A 15,222-nucleotide genomic window follows, 5' to 3' on the forward strand; every position below is an offset into this window, starting at 1 on the left:
AACAAATCAGAGGATTTGCTACGACGCAAGGGAATCGGGTTTAGTGAGGGAACAGTGCAAGCCCTAACTCGTTCCAAGGCACGGGAGCTCACCGCCAAGGCAGTGTATGAGGTTCCAGTAGTGGAGGAAACAGGTTTGAAGGAGGATTCGTCCACCAGTACCGAACAGGACAACCCTATAGGGGATGATGCAGAAGGTACAGCGGCTAATGAAGAAGTCAGGAAAGCAGCAGAGCCTGAAATGTCTCGCGAGACAGAATGCAGCAAGTTATTGAACGTAAGCCCTGCCACAATGATCGCTGAGCAGGAAATGCGTAAAGCACAAAACAATGCTGAGCATTTACTATGACAGGACGGCTCGCACGCGACGCTTTGAAGTTGGGGAAAAGGTAATGAACCTGAAACCCTCGTTGAATAACCAATCTGAGGAAATGCCTGTCGACTTTCCAGAGTTACCAGCAGTGACGGAGACAAAAGACATTGACGAGACCATTGATAAGTTAGTAGAACAGGCGAAGTTGAATCCCATTCAGAGGGCCGAACTGAGGGAACTCGTGTTTGAATTTAAAGACGTATTTTCAGACACACCGGGCAGGACGACTGCGATCGTTCACGATATCGAGTTAACCTCGTCGTACCCTGTTCGTTCGAAAGCTTATCGCGTTTCGCCTCGTCAACGTGAAGTCATGACCGCTGAAATAAACAAGATGTTAGAGCTAGGTGTAATCGAGCCAGGAGAGAGTGATTATACCTCGCCTCTTATCTTGGTTGAGGTCCCAGGAAGAAGCCGCGGCCATGTATCGACTACCGCAGGCTCAATTTAATCCCGAAGGACCAGACTTATCCAATACCGCATATCGAGGAAAGGCTTGAGAAAGTGAGCAGTGCTAATTTCATTTCTACGCTCGATTTAGTCAGAGGGTATTGGCAGGTTCCGTTGACCGAGAGGGCAAGCAGGCTTGCAGCGTTTATTTCCCCGATGGGAACCTTTCGTCCGAAAGTCCTGAGTTTTGGATTGAAGAATGCGCCATATCGCTTCTCTAGCCTTATGGACCAGGTGCTACGAGGAATGGAGGACTTTGCACTTCCCTATCTCGATGACATAGCTATCTTTTCTTCATCATGGGCGGACCATATGCAACACCTGCGAACCGTGTTGTGTCGGCTACGAGAGGCCAACTTAACTGTTAAGGCTCCCAAATGCCAATTAGGGCGCGCGGAGGTAGCTTATCTAAGTCATGTAATAGGACAAGGCCATCGTCGGCCTTCCGAGGTTAAACTGACCGCGATAGACAACTTCCCGCAACCACGCACCAAGCGGGACATCAGATCATTCCTTGGCTTGGCGGGTTATTACCAAAGATATATTCCGCGGTATTCCGAGATTGCGAGTCCTTTAACGGATGCTCTCAGAAAAACAGAACCACAAATGGTAAAGTGGGATGACGCAAAAGAAAAGGCTTTTAGTATGCTGAAGAACGCACTAACGAGTCAGCCAGTGTTGAACGCGCCCGACTACTCTAAGCCATTCATTCTTCAGTGTGATGCCAGTGACCGGGGTATGGGGGTGGTGCTCTGTCAAAAGAAAGATGACGAGAACAAACATCCTGTACTGTACGCCAGTAGAAAGCTTTCAGTTCGTGAGAAAGCATACAGTGCATGAGAAAAGGGATGCGCCTGCGTAGTTTGAGCGGTACAGAAGCTAGCTTGCTATATCGGTGGCTCAAGATTCACCATAGAGACCACTGTCCCCTCACATGGCTGCAGTCCATGTCTACGAAAAACGGTCGCCTTTTGCGCTGGAGCTTGGCTCTTCAACAGTACACCTTCGATATTCGCTACAAGAAGGGTAAGCTTAACGGCAATGCCGACGGTTTAAGTCGTTGCCCCTAGAGTATCGAAAGCCTCATGCTCATCCGGGTTTCCGTGGCATATTTTTCGTGCATTCATATGTTTTTCCGAAGTGAAGCCGATTGTTAGCTGATTTTAATAACCACGTCTTAACGCTTTCAAGAAATGGCTGTTTTTAGCGTTAAGGGGGGCAAGGACGCGCGTAGGAAATGGGAAAGGTGTAGCGGGTTTTCTTTTTTTGTTAAAAGCCGGGTGTATCTTGGGGGAGAGTGACCGTGTGCTCGCTGCTTTGTGGTTGTGGGTCCGGCACTGTTCTGGGGGGATTGCTTGCCCTCGCAGGAGACGAAAAGTTGCGAGACCTGCTGGCAAAGACCAATTTCACCGGACCGGACCAAGGAGAAAAGTCAAGAGCGCCACCAAGGACGGAAGACCACTCCCCGGAATCTACCTGCTACGAACGAAGGGTTCGTGACCTCCACGTGGAATCCTGATACCGAAACGCCGATCCCTCGTACAGCGGCTGCTGGCCCCTACACGTCGGCATCTTCCTCCCCCGCCGGAGATGCTGTTAGGGTTGGCGTCTGACAACACGTGGCGACAGGTCATTCACCCGACCTGCCCTGAACCGGAGCCCACGTGCACCGGAGGGGTCATTCACCCGACCTTCTCCCCGGATTCGTCGATGAGAGGGTCGACCTCTCCTACCCGTGCTTGGTATTGCAGGAGGAGGGGCCCTATCTCCGTGCCTGTCACGTGTCATCGATGGAAGCAAGATCCCGCCCACACTTGTAGAGAGCTATTAAAGGGGCTCCGAAATGTACTTTGATATACTTCTTACTTGAGACTTCATACTTCATGCTTTTCGTATTTTCTTTCAACTACCTTTGAATAAACAGTGCAAGTATCGCACTAGCAAATCGTCTCGCCCCTGCTTGGTCGCCATGATCTACCGGATGCCTGCAGCCCGCCGACAACGCCACGCTACCCAATAAGTAATGTCGGTCGAGCTTCGATAGGCAGGCGTCGCTACTTATCGGCAGCAGTACGGTACGCTACCCTGGAGTACGCAACAGGGGCTCCTACCAACATATACGTACGGATTCAGGCGAGGGATGCCTGCCTAGGACATATTCTTATTGCTCAAAGAGGAAGTGCTCAACCCACCTCCAGGTAGCCTCAACAACATACTCCTTGCTCTCGACATCGAAAAAGCCTTCGACAACCATCGCACATTTTTCCATACTAGACGGTCTCACCGCCACTGGATGCGGGGAGCGCATATTCCACTATGTTTCTGCATTCCTTGGAAATCGGAAGGCACAGAATGGCATGGCCGGCATAAACTCACCACCATATGACCTCCCACTGAAGGGCATGCCCCAGGGTTCCATCCTGTCTCCGCTCCTCTAACATCGGCCTCCGAAAACTTGTCCTACAACTGGAGGATACAGCGAACCTAGGCAGTGCCTTCTACGCGGACGACCTTACACTATGGGCAACCAAGGGCTCCTATGGAGAACGGAAAGATATACTGCAAACCGCTATAGACAAGATTCAAAGCTACCTTCAGGCAGCAGGTATTACCTGCTCCCCAACAAATCAGAATACCTGCAAATAAGGCCACTGCGCACCCAGTCCAACCGTGCGCCCCCCTTCACCTGACGATTGCCGGACAGGGCATCAACAGGAGCCCGGTAGCGCGAATCCTGGGCATGTACGTTCAAGAAAATAACAGCATAAAGACGGCAATGGACAAACTCAAACACACTGTCAAGAGTATTACAACCCTCATAGCTAGAATAGCAAGAAGTAAAGATGGAATGACAGAAGTCGAGACACTACGCCTCGTACAGACTTTCGTCCTCAGCCGAATCACCTTCGCCTTACCCTTTCAAGCTACGCGCAAGACCGAAATAGAACACATCGACAAGCTCATTAGAATCGCATACAAAGCTGCACTGCAACTTCCCAACGGCACGAGCACAGACAGACTCATGTCGATCGTCATAAATAACACATATGAAAAACTGGCCGCCGTCACGCTAATCGCACAAAGAGAACGACTCAACACCACACACCAGGGCAGAAAACTGCTGCGAAGATTGGGATACCCGATCACCCTCCAATACTGCGAAGACGAAACGGTCACCGTTCTGATGCACCTACGGGAACGTATCATCGTGGAACCGGTCCCCAAGAACATGCATCCGCTCTACAACCAAAAGCGGCGGCAAGCGCGAGCACGGAAACTCCTCCAGAGAACGAACGGTCCTGATATCTACTACACCGACGCTAGCCTTTACTCTACACCACTAAAAGGACCCAGAAAACAGGCATTCGCAATGACAGTAACCAACCAAAGCAAGGTGGTGTCCTGCGCGTCTATACGAACCAGATCAAGCGCCACCGCGGAGGCAGCAGCCATAGCTCTCGCAATAAGAGAAGCAGAACGAAGGGGTCTCCCCACATAAATCCTGACAGATTCACAAGCCGCCTGTCGGTTATACCTCAGAGGCTGTAAGATTTGTCGGACGATCCCACCGCTGTTACCAGTTGTAGGAGTTGTCGGACGATCTCGCCGCTGCCACCATTGGTAAGGGTTGGAGGTCGAAGAGAGGAACTTGGGAGGAATTAGGCGTACAGGGTTTATTTACAGTATTTACATTTTAAACGTGGAATACATTTACACAGTCTAGCGTGACTCCCAAATGGAGCCCGCAAGACGAAGCATACAGCAAACGAGCACACAGCTCATTAGTACATTCACGAGCACGCAGCTCACGAGCACAGAGCACGACGACGAGCACACCTAGCAGCCGACAAACAGCCGTTTTTAAACACTTCGTGTTCCTTAGATCCCTGAGATCCCGTGAGGTCCCGGTCGTGAGCTAGGTGAGGCAAAACGTTCGACGTCATCGTAAACAAGCCGCCTCTCTGCGGGACGGTTTACACACACACGTACGCACAGTTTTCACTGCCGATTAGCAGCGTCAAACGTCAACACAGTCGACCCGCCGCTTGCCCATTATCTTGAGTCTTGAAAGGCGCGTTGGTTCCCCGAGCTGACCAGGCACCGTGGCCAGCGGTTGTCCCTTGTCCGGCACCTCTAAATTCCAGAGTGGACCTCGCACAGTGGCCTCCGCCGCTGTCCATTGCCTGGCTTCTTCAAAGGCCCGTGAAAAGGCACCGCAAGGCATCTCCTTCCAGGAAATCCCCCTGCTTCAGTCGAACCATGAAGGCGTTGCCGATTTCACTGACAATAGTTGATCCGCCGATCGTGTTTAGTCATAGCGGCGCCGAGGGGTTGTTGACGCGCCACCTCGGGATCCCTACGAAACGAATCACCGCGGCGGGTGTTGAAGGCTTCCATGATATCTTCGGGAAGCTCGCCACGCTCGCAGCTGCAGCTGGCTGCGAAAACTTGCATGTTGCCACCTCGGCAGGGCATTCCTAACAAGGCACACTTCCCAGGTGCGTCACTGATATCCTGGGCCCAGAATTGACTAAGGACCATGCCGTCGCCTGGTGCCCGGGGCACACGGGCCTGGGGGGCAACAAGGAGGCGAACTGCGTAGCTCGAGGACTTGCTGGCCGAGCTGCAGAACCCTCCTCGGGACCCCCTTCAGATTACCATGAAGAAACCATCACTGGCAGGCAGATCTTGGAGTACCAGGGCCTGACCATACGGAAGTGCGCTCCTCCCCATCCCAACTTAAGCAGCCAACAAGCCAGGGACTGGCGCCGCCTTCAAACAAACACATACCCGCACATATCGAGACTGCACGCAATCTTTCCAGAGGTATACACAACAGGGATATGTCCCTTGTGTAACGACCACACAGCCACACTGACGCAAATTACTTACCAGTGTACGGAGCGCCCAGCCCAGGCAGTATCTGGGCTGGTGAGCTCATCACAAACACTCACGACGTGGTCTTGGGAGGCACGGCTTTTCGAGCTGGCACTGGGAAGCCAACTGGCGACCCTGGACCAGGCCCGGCGAGCCTCTACGGCCAGTGGGGTTCTACGAGAAGGCTCCACCCGAGATTAACCCCACGGAGTTCCTTCGTACAATAAAGTTTATTCTCTCTCTCTAGTCTTCATGAGCGTTTACGCAATATTTATGCGATGCAGTTCTATCCTTTTGCGCGCTTTTTTTTTCTAATCGCAGCTGATATAGCACCGCGCGGAATATGCGAAGGCTGCATGTCCAGGCAGGCGGTGATCGGGCGACGCAAGAGTGCGGAAAACTCTTTTCGCCGGCTTATCTTAACCGCTTGGCCTTTAACCACTTTAGGCGTGCGACGAATACGCCGGTCAAACTGCTGACATATTCGTGATGCGATTGGCGTGTATAGACACGGTGTATCACGGAGCAGAGGGTGCGCATCTATGTATAGTGTGCGTTCGCAATCACGAAAGAGTGCGAAAAGAAGGAAGATAATTGTCGCGACATCACACTTCTTAACAGTAATTGAGGTTGCTCATAGCGGCGAAGGTTTGATCAGGTAGATGATGGCATCGACGCTGTAGCGTCGTGTTACATACTTCGCCAAGCAAATAGATACTTTCGTTCTACACGCCAGCTCTTGTTACTTGCACGCGTTGTCGGCGGTACATGCCAGATGCGGGCCTAGTATTATACTCAAGTGTACTTTGTGGAGTTGGGTGCGGTGCGCTGATTGCACAATACTCGGCTCGTTACTTGTTTGCGTTTCAGTTTAACGCTAGCCCTGCAACCGTGTCGCACGTGTTCTCTACAGCGTGACACAGCGAGAAGATAGTTGTATGAAGAAAAGTTTAAACAACCGACACGTGCTGCTCACTGTAAAATTGGGCTTCACGTTGGACAGCTCCGCATGTGGGGTCCTTGCCAAATTTTGCCCCCGACATGTCTGAGCCTAGACCAAACACCGCTTTTTGCCCATTTGGCCCACCGGCATCATCAGAGGGAAGGTATAGATAATACGAGAGACATGGGGAGGGATGGATTGATGACCAACTTTTTGTTTATTCGACATGCCGGCAACAAGGAGTAGGTGGGGCCATGACAGGCAAGGTGGAGCGGGGATGAAAGACAGGAAGTGGCGGGTGGCGGCGGGGGGGGGGGGGGAGCTGAGCTTAGTAAAGACAAACTCCAGGGGGAGCGGGATGACTCGAGCATCCCTTCCCCCTGCTCCCCCGGTTCCTGAGTCCCTGGTTTGATGTCATGTCTGGTGGCGGCTTCTTTACAATATGCGCAGGGGCAGAGAGATTGGCATGGGTATCATGTACCCTGTTTTGTGTCGTCGTAGTTTCGCTCGGCCACCCCCCTTCCGCCTTCCCCGTGTTTTCCCTGACATAGAAGTGCCACTCTCGCAGCACGTCCTTGGTCAGGGCATCTCTGGTGCCGGCCTTGTGGATAAGTGTACTTGCGCACCCCTAGGGAATGCCTTTCGGGAGTTCGGGAGGGGGTGCTCGTTGCGCGGGACCGTGTCCTGTACAGTCTTCCTATCTGCTTCTTCTGTGCTGCGAGGCTGGCTGCTCTACGTCGTTTAGTGGTGGTCTGCAGCGACCTCGCAAGTACGTGGGCCGCCACATTTCCGATGCGGCCCACGTGTCCCGGAACCCAGTCAACACGGACACGAAGGAAGTGTATTTCTTGAAGTTAGCGATTTCGAGGGACTCAGTCCCCGTATGTACAATGCCCTTCAATGTACACATTTCCGTCGACCAAAATCGGCGATGGAGCGGCCTTGGGTCCCCATAGCTGCATGATGGTCTCCGTGTTGTCGCACAGTATCGTGAGGTCCCGATCTTCTGTCCATCTGCAGAGGGAGCTTGGGCGTAGCGCTTTACTGCGTATAGCGAGCGTCGCCATCCGCACGGCATTGGATAGTTGAACTTAGTTGGGTGCTGGTGGGTTCGAGGTTTGTATAGTCCTAGGATCCTGAATCGTTGCGACTCGATCGTTGGGTGTGACCACTGTCAGGGTGGCCTCCCGGGCGTCAGCAGTCCAAGCAGCGTCGGTGAAAATCCTGCTCGCATGCAAAGAGTTTCATAGAATATATGGTCGCCAGGACCTTCCCAGTAAAAATAAAAAAATAAATGAATAAATATGCAAATAAATAAAAACATTTACTGGTATTTTCAGTTCAACGAAATTGATTCTTTTTTTTAAACAGCTGCACCCAATCTGCCTCTCAGTTAGATACGTTGGGATCAATATGAAAGTCAACAGTAAAAAAATTTTGAATGTTGGGTATGTCTTTAAAGTATGTGTTCATGCACGAGTATATGGTTCTCAAAAGGAGTTTCAAGTACATAGGCCTTCATCTTATTACGACAATAATATACTTGAAACTCCTTTTGAGAACCTTATACTCGTGCATGAACAGATACATTAAAGACATACCCAACATTCATCACTTTTTTTTCTTTATTGCCGACAAAACTCAATGTACATAAATACACTCAAGTGAAAATGCCAAATGAATTACAACATAGTTCGGATGTCAGCCCAACACGAGCTGAACTTGTTGAAATTAGAAATGTTTCATATGCAGTACAGTTACCGCAAGTAACGCAAACTCCATAACACAACTCTGCTTTTTACGCACTTCGAGAAATATTGTTACGGAAGGATGAAAGAAGAGAGAGGACGAAGAAGGGATCGGAGACGCTGGCTGCTGCTTGTTGTTGGTGGTCTGCCATCTTAACTACTGTGACTCAGCCTGTATATATATTGTAAATATAGACTTTCTATACTCGCAACATCCCCGTAACATATTGGTGGAGGTGTGGGGTACCATGGCTGGAAACGCAGCTCCGTAGTGGACGTCGCATCACCGTCCGCACCATGAATGACGGTGAGCAGGCGGGATCGACTTCGTTGCCGTCTCCAACGTCACCGTCGCCAGCTACATCGCTGTCACCTTCGGTTGTGGTTGTGCAACCCAAGGATCCTGGAACTTTCTGCGGGACCGATGTGGCCGACGTCGAAGAGTGGGTGGCTATGTACGAACGCGTGAGTGGAATCAACAGATGGGACCCAACGCTAATGCTAGCTAACCTGTTCTACCTAAGAGGCACGGCAAAGGTGTGGTACGAAAACCACGAAGAGGAGCTAATCAGCTGGGACCAATGCAAACAGAAGTTGACAGAGTTGTTTGGCAAACCAAGCCGGCCGTAAAATTGCCGCAAAGCAGGAACTGGCCTCCCGTGCCCAATCCCCCACAGAGTACTATGTCTCGTACATCCAGGACGTGCTAGCACTTTGTCGTAAAGCCGATCACAACATGACAGAAGCTGAGGTCGGGCACGTGCTTAAGGGCATTGCTGACGACGCTTTTATTCTGCTCATATGCAAAAGCTGCTCTACAGTTGATACTATCGTTAAAGAGTGCCGACAATTCGAGCAGGCCAAAAGCCGACGCGTCTTGCATTCATTCGCCAGACTTCCCAATACTGCCGCAACGTCGACCTGTGAAGATCAACCCGCACAGCAGCATGCGTCGCCATCAGAGGACGTGGTGCGAATCGTTCGACGTGAACTGGATGCGATAGCGCACGCAGCTTTCTGTTCGCGTAGCCCTGATGCTACCAATTTTTCCGTTCCTCTCGTACAAGCCATCGTTCGCCAGGAACTTGAAAACATTGGTTTACGTTCTGTATGTGCTGTCGCCAATCCCACAGCTAACGCCCGCCCTTCTAGTATGTTCGCTCCACCCCGACGCTTCTCTCCGCGTTATCGCAACCTGACTGTGTGGAGAACTGTGGACGACCAGCCGATCTGTTTCACCTGTCGCCACATTGGTCATGTCGCCCGATACTGTCACAACTCGTGGCCCTCCACACCTCGCACGCCAACCAACCTGAGCCGTTTTGACGCAAATGCCCGCAATGTTTCGCCCACCGCAGAGTCTTAACAGCGCCGACAACTCTGCTAGGAACACGTGGTACAGTCGCTCACCATCGCCGCGCTGACACCAGTCTAGTTCTCCACAAACATGTCGTCCATCTTCCCGTTCGCCGCAGCCACGTCGCCTTTCGTCCCCTGTGACGTTTGGCCGCACCCTTTCGGAAAACTAAGAAATGCAGTCCTAGGAGGTGGTGCTGCATTGCCTACTACCGCAGCAAATCCTCTGTCTGTGCCCACAAGGAGAAGCCTTTAAATAGACTTTAAATAGACGGCGTACGCGTCCAAGCACTCGTCGACACGGGAGCCCACGTACCTGTGATGAGTGTTAGCCTACGTAGACGTTTAAAGAAAGTCCTCACCCCAGCCTCTGCCCGAGTGCTTAGTGTGGCCGACGGCGGCGTGCTGGTTGTTCTTGGAATGTGTACTGCGCGTTTAATTATAGCCGGCCGCCCTAGTTCTGTTCTCTTTCCTGTGATCGACAACTGCCCTCACGACGTTATCCTTGGATAGGACTTTTTATCCACTCATTCTGTTCTCATCGACTGCGCGACCCGCGTTCTTCAGCTGGAAATGTCTCGACTCGCCGATGCTCTGAGCACCACCTCATCGCACTTGTGCTCACTTCACGATGTGCGTCTGTCACCTGAGACAGTTACTTACGTCACTTTCACCGCCCAGCCACAGGTTCCTGACGGTGAATATGTGCTACGCCCTATCAGCGACGTGCTTTTGAACCGGAACGTTGCTGTTCCGCACACGTTGGTCACGGTTACTAACAACAACGTCGTTCTACCGCTTCTGAATTTCAGCCTGTGCCCTCAAGTGATTCCGGCCGGCATGTTCTTGGCCAGCGTTTCTAGTGGTTCCTAATTTGACATTGAGAGTCTGAACGCAGAGAGTGGCTTATTAGCGCCAATTGCAGCTCACAGCTCTGGTTCCTTAACAGATTACTTCACGAAAATGGTTGCACCTGACCTCACCTCTGCACAGGCCACGGACATACGTCACCTGCTTGAATCGTATAGCGACATCTTTGAATTCGGCGATAGGCCTTTAGGCCAAACATCTGTTGTTCACCACCGTATAAACACTGGAGACACGAATCCTATTCGTCGGCGTCCCTATCGGGTATCGCATGCTGAAGGTCGAGTCATCCAATCAGAAGTGGACAAATTGCTCCGCAAAGGGGTCATCGAGCCATCAGCCAGCCCTTGGGCTCCGCCTGTCGTCCTTGTGAAAAAGAAAGATCGTACCTGGCGTTCTTGCGTCGATTATCGCCACTTAAACAAGATCACGCGAAAAGACGTCTACCCACTCCCACGCATCGATGACGCCTTGGACTGCTTGCACGGAGCTAAATACTTCTCGTCCATCGATCTTCGATCCGGCTACTGGCAGATTTCAGTTGATGAAATGGACCGCGAGAAGACGGCCTTCATCACGCCGGATGGCTTATATCAGTTCAAAGTCAGGAGCATTGCATGCCCCTTGGCCTATGCAATGCTCCTGCGACATTTGAACGTATGATGGACTCTCTTCTGCGGAGCTACAAATGCACCACCTGTCTTTGTTACCTTAACGACGTTATTGTTTTTTCTCCAACGTTCGGCAGCCACCTTACCTGACTCGTTGCAATTCTTGCGGTCTTCCGAAAAGCCGGCCTTCATCTGAACTCCACGAAGGGTCAGTTCGGGCGCCGTCAGATTACCGTGTTGGGACACCTCGTTGACACATCTGGTGTCCAACCAGATCAGGAAAAAGTTCGCGCCGTACGCAGTTCCCTTTGCCACGTTCTGCTTCTAACGTGCGCTGCTTCGTCGGCCTGTGTTTTTACTTTCGCCGTTTCGTCAAAAACTTCGCCGACGTTGCTCGGCCTTTGACAGATATTCCAAAGAAGAGCACGCAATTCTCTTGGGGCCCGGAGCAGGCTCACACGTTCGCCGCTCTCATCAGGTTTCCGATTACCCCTCCCATACTTGCCCACGTTGATCCATGTGCACCGACCGAAGTCCACACTGATGCAAGCGGCCATGGCATTGGTGCTGTTCTCGCCCAGCAACACAATGGTACCGAGTGCCTGATAGCTTACACCAGCCACCTGCTGTCACCTGCCGAGAGAAACTACTCCATCACCGAGCGGGAGTGCTTGGCTTTAGTTTGGGCTGTGGCCAAGTTCCGGCCATATTTGTACGGCCACACGTTTTCGGTCGTCACAGACCATCACGCACTCTGCTGGCTGTCTTCCCTTCGGGACCCGACTGGACGGCTTGGTCGATGGGCTTTGCGGCTCCAGGAATTTTCATTTAGTGTCCATTACAAGACTGGACACCTCCACAAGAACGCTGACTGCCTCTCGCGTCACCCCTTGGATCCTCCCGATCATGTTGCCCATGATCCACTAACTTGGGTGATGGCTTTGACTGGCATGACTGACATGCGCGCTGAACAACAACGCGACGCATCCTTACAGTCCATCATCGCTGGAGTGCAACCTGGCCGCATCGACGGCACGTGCCGCATGTTCGTGCTGCATGACGGCATCCTCTACCACCGCAGCATTCAACCCTGACGGCCCTGAGTTGCTCCTTGTCCTTCTTCGTCATCTGCGATCCGTCGTTATCAAACAACTTCACGATGCACCGACGGCGGGACACCTTGGAGTTTTGTGTACATACGACCGCGTACGACGCCGGTTCTTCTGGCCGGGTCTCTACCGCTCTGTGCGTCGTTATGTCGCAACTTGCGAATTGTGTCAGCGGCGGAAGAAACCTCCTCTGCCACCTGTCGGACGACTCCATCCAATTGAAGTTCCCTCTTAACCGTCCTTTCGCGTAGGCCTTGACCTGCTTGCCCTTTTCCGACGACGACTAGAGGGAATAAGTGGATCGCCGTCGCTACTGATTACGCGACACGCTATGCGGTAACAAAGACGTTGCCGACTAGTTGCGCAACATAAGTTGCCGATGTTCTCCTCCACGACGTCATTCTCCACCACGGTGCACCTCGACAGTTACTTACAGACCGCGGCCGCTCGTTCTTATCTCGAGTTGACGACTTCCTCCGCTCTTGTGCCATTGAGCGCAAGCTGTCCACCGCCTACCACCCATAAATGAACGGTCTTACGGAACGTCTCAACTGAACAATCACAAAGATGCTGTCGATGTACGTATCCAACGGTCACCGCGACTGGGACGCCACGTTAGCTTACGTGACGTTCGCGTATAACTCGTCCCGACATGACACCGCAGGATATTTTCCCTTGTATGGTCGCGACCTCACATTGCCGTTTGACACCATCCTCCCTTCTGTGCCGCGTGTTGCTCGTGAAGTCATCGATCGCGCTAACATGGAACGTCAAGTCGCCCGATCTCGTTTATTATCCTCGCAGCATATACAAAAAGAGCGTTACGACCACTGCCATCGCGATATTAAGTTCGCGCCAGGTGCTTGGGTGCTCCTCCGGTCACCATGTCATCGGTTTGGCCTCTCCCAGAAGCTTCTCTCTCGCTACACAGTGCCTTATGAAGTCCTACGCCAAGTTAACGACGTAAATTACGAGATTTCGCCGCTACACTTCGGTGCATCCTCAAGTCAGACGCCTGTTGAAGTCGTGCACGTTTCGCGGCTGAAGCCATACTTCGCTCGGTTTTCTTCGCCTACCATGCGCCGAGACGGCCTTCGCCCCCCGGGGGTCCTGTTACGGAAGGATGAAAGAAGAGAGAGGACGAAGAAGGATCGGAGACGCTGGCTGCTACGTGTTGTTGATGGTCAGCCATCTTAACTACTCTGACTCAGCCTGTATATATATATTGTAATCACAGTCTTTATATACTCGCAACATCACCGTAACAATATTATTAGAGCCTCGCGAAAATACTCACGGGCATGTTTTCCATCACCATTATTGGGACGAAAAGCCGATCGAGACCTCTATATACTGTGCAGGCGCAGCAACATTATAGATCAAAAGGTGCGCCATCATCGTATTTTACTGCTAAAGACTTTGTCCCGTGCGCATCTAATGGCAGCTATTTCTTTAAGGTACGTTGGACTATATCCCAGAAAAAAACCACGTCCCAACAGTCAAGAAATAAACGTGCTCGATCGTCTTCGGCTTTTGACATAAGAAGCAGTTTATACCCCAAAGAACGAAGAGTGCTTCTGTTCCATCCATGTTTTTACAAGGCACCAATATGCAATTTAAAGAAAAAAATGTCTTCACACCGGATGGTACATTCTTTTAACACGTTCTAGGACGTTTTGTCCAGAGCCTCCAGAGTACATAGATCGAGCCATACAAAGGTCGTCAAAAACGACACTTACAACGTCCTTACATAATTTCTTACGTGATATCACAATTAGATAATCACTTCACAATGATAGATACAAGTAAGGTGCTATACATGTAAGCGAAATTTGGTTTACCAAGCGGTGCCAGGGGTTCAAGAGAAATGAGTAAACTATGAAAGCAGAGTTTTAACTTCACACACACACGAAAAAAGGCTAAATGCTTCTCTCCATTGATCACACCAAAATACAAGGCTATTTTATTTGATGACTGGCATTATAATTATGCTATTATGATTATAAACTATCTTGTTGTTTCACAAGATTAATCATCCAGCGCGACTTCCAAATGGGACGAAGCCCCATTCAAGCCCCAGTGACGTTTAATTGGTGCCAGTTGGTGAATGTTCAATTGGAACTAATTAGGTCTCCAATGATGTCCAAATGTGACCAATTCGGTCCCCCTAAGAAATACTCTCATATTTTTTGCTTGTTTTTTTACTGGGTTGAGTAGTTGATGGCACGGACGCGCGCCTCCCTTTCCTTCGCGTGTCGGTCCTTCTTGCGTCTTCTGGATAGTGGCTTAGGTCGCGTGACCACCACATCCTCGATCCCACGGCTGCACTATGGGCGGTAACGATAGAAATAGCGGCATTGTGGGTGTATGGCATATTTGCATCTGTGTCATGGAACCAAAGCGCATTTTCGAAGCCAAGAACAAGGTTTATTACCGGGCAGGCACGTATACGCTATGCTACAAAAAAGAAAAAGGAAAGAAAGAAAAACCATCTGCGATGGGGGGAAGAGCGTGAACATTTCATTAATTGAATTACCAGCCGTGAACGGTGGATGAGGACAGAATCTAGCAAAGAGAATTGCACTGCATGCGTATTGTATCCTCAACCTTTCAACGCGTTCTTAGCATCGTTTTTACTGTACACAGCTTTCAAATATGGGACGCAATTTGGGCTCGGCCTATCTGTAATCGACATCTTGTTTATTGATAAAGGGCAGACGACACATACGGGTTACCTTTGGGTGGATGTCTCATTTTCCCTCTATTAATTACTTCTCTCCACCTTGCGGGTTCCCGCAGAACTATTACGTAAAACCTATAGCAAAGAATAAAGAAACAGCTTTCCTTCAGGTTACGCACGCAATGATTCGACCGCTAAAACGAGCATC

General features: G+C 51.0%; 1 long non-coding RNA gene across 1 annotated transcript in view; it reads right to left on the reverse strand.

Moving 5' to 3' along the window:
- The window catches only part of LOC142579720 (uncharacterized), a 48,565-nt gene extending 33,369 nt beyond the window's left edge, over positions 1-15,196 (reverse strand). Inside the window, exon 1 of the long non-coding RNA XR_012827436.1 lies at positions 15,070-15,196. This is a non-coding gene — a long non-coding RNA (uncharacterized LOC142579720). The remainder of the gene's footprint in view (positions 1-15,069) is intronic.
- Positions 15,197-15,222: the final 26 nt, after the last annotated feature.

This window comes from Dermacentor variabilis, chromosome 1 (assembly GCF_050947875.1).
Source record: "Dermacentor variabilis isolate Ectoservices chromosome 1, ASM5094787v1, whole genome shotgun sequence".
Lineage (NCBI taxonomy): Eukaryota > Metazoa > Arthropoda > Arachnida > Ixodida > Ixodidae > Dermacentor > Dermacentor variabilis.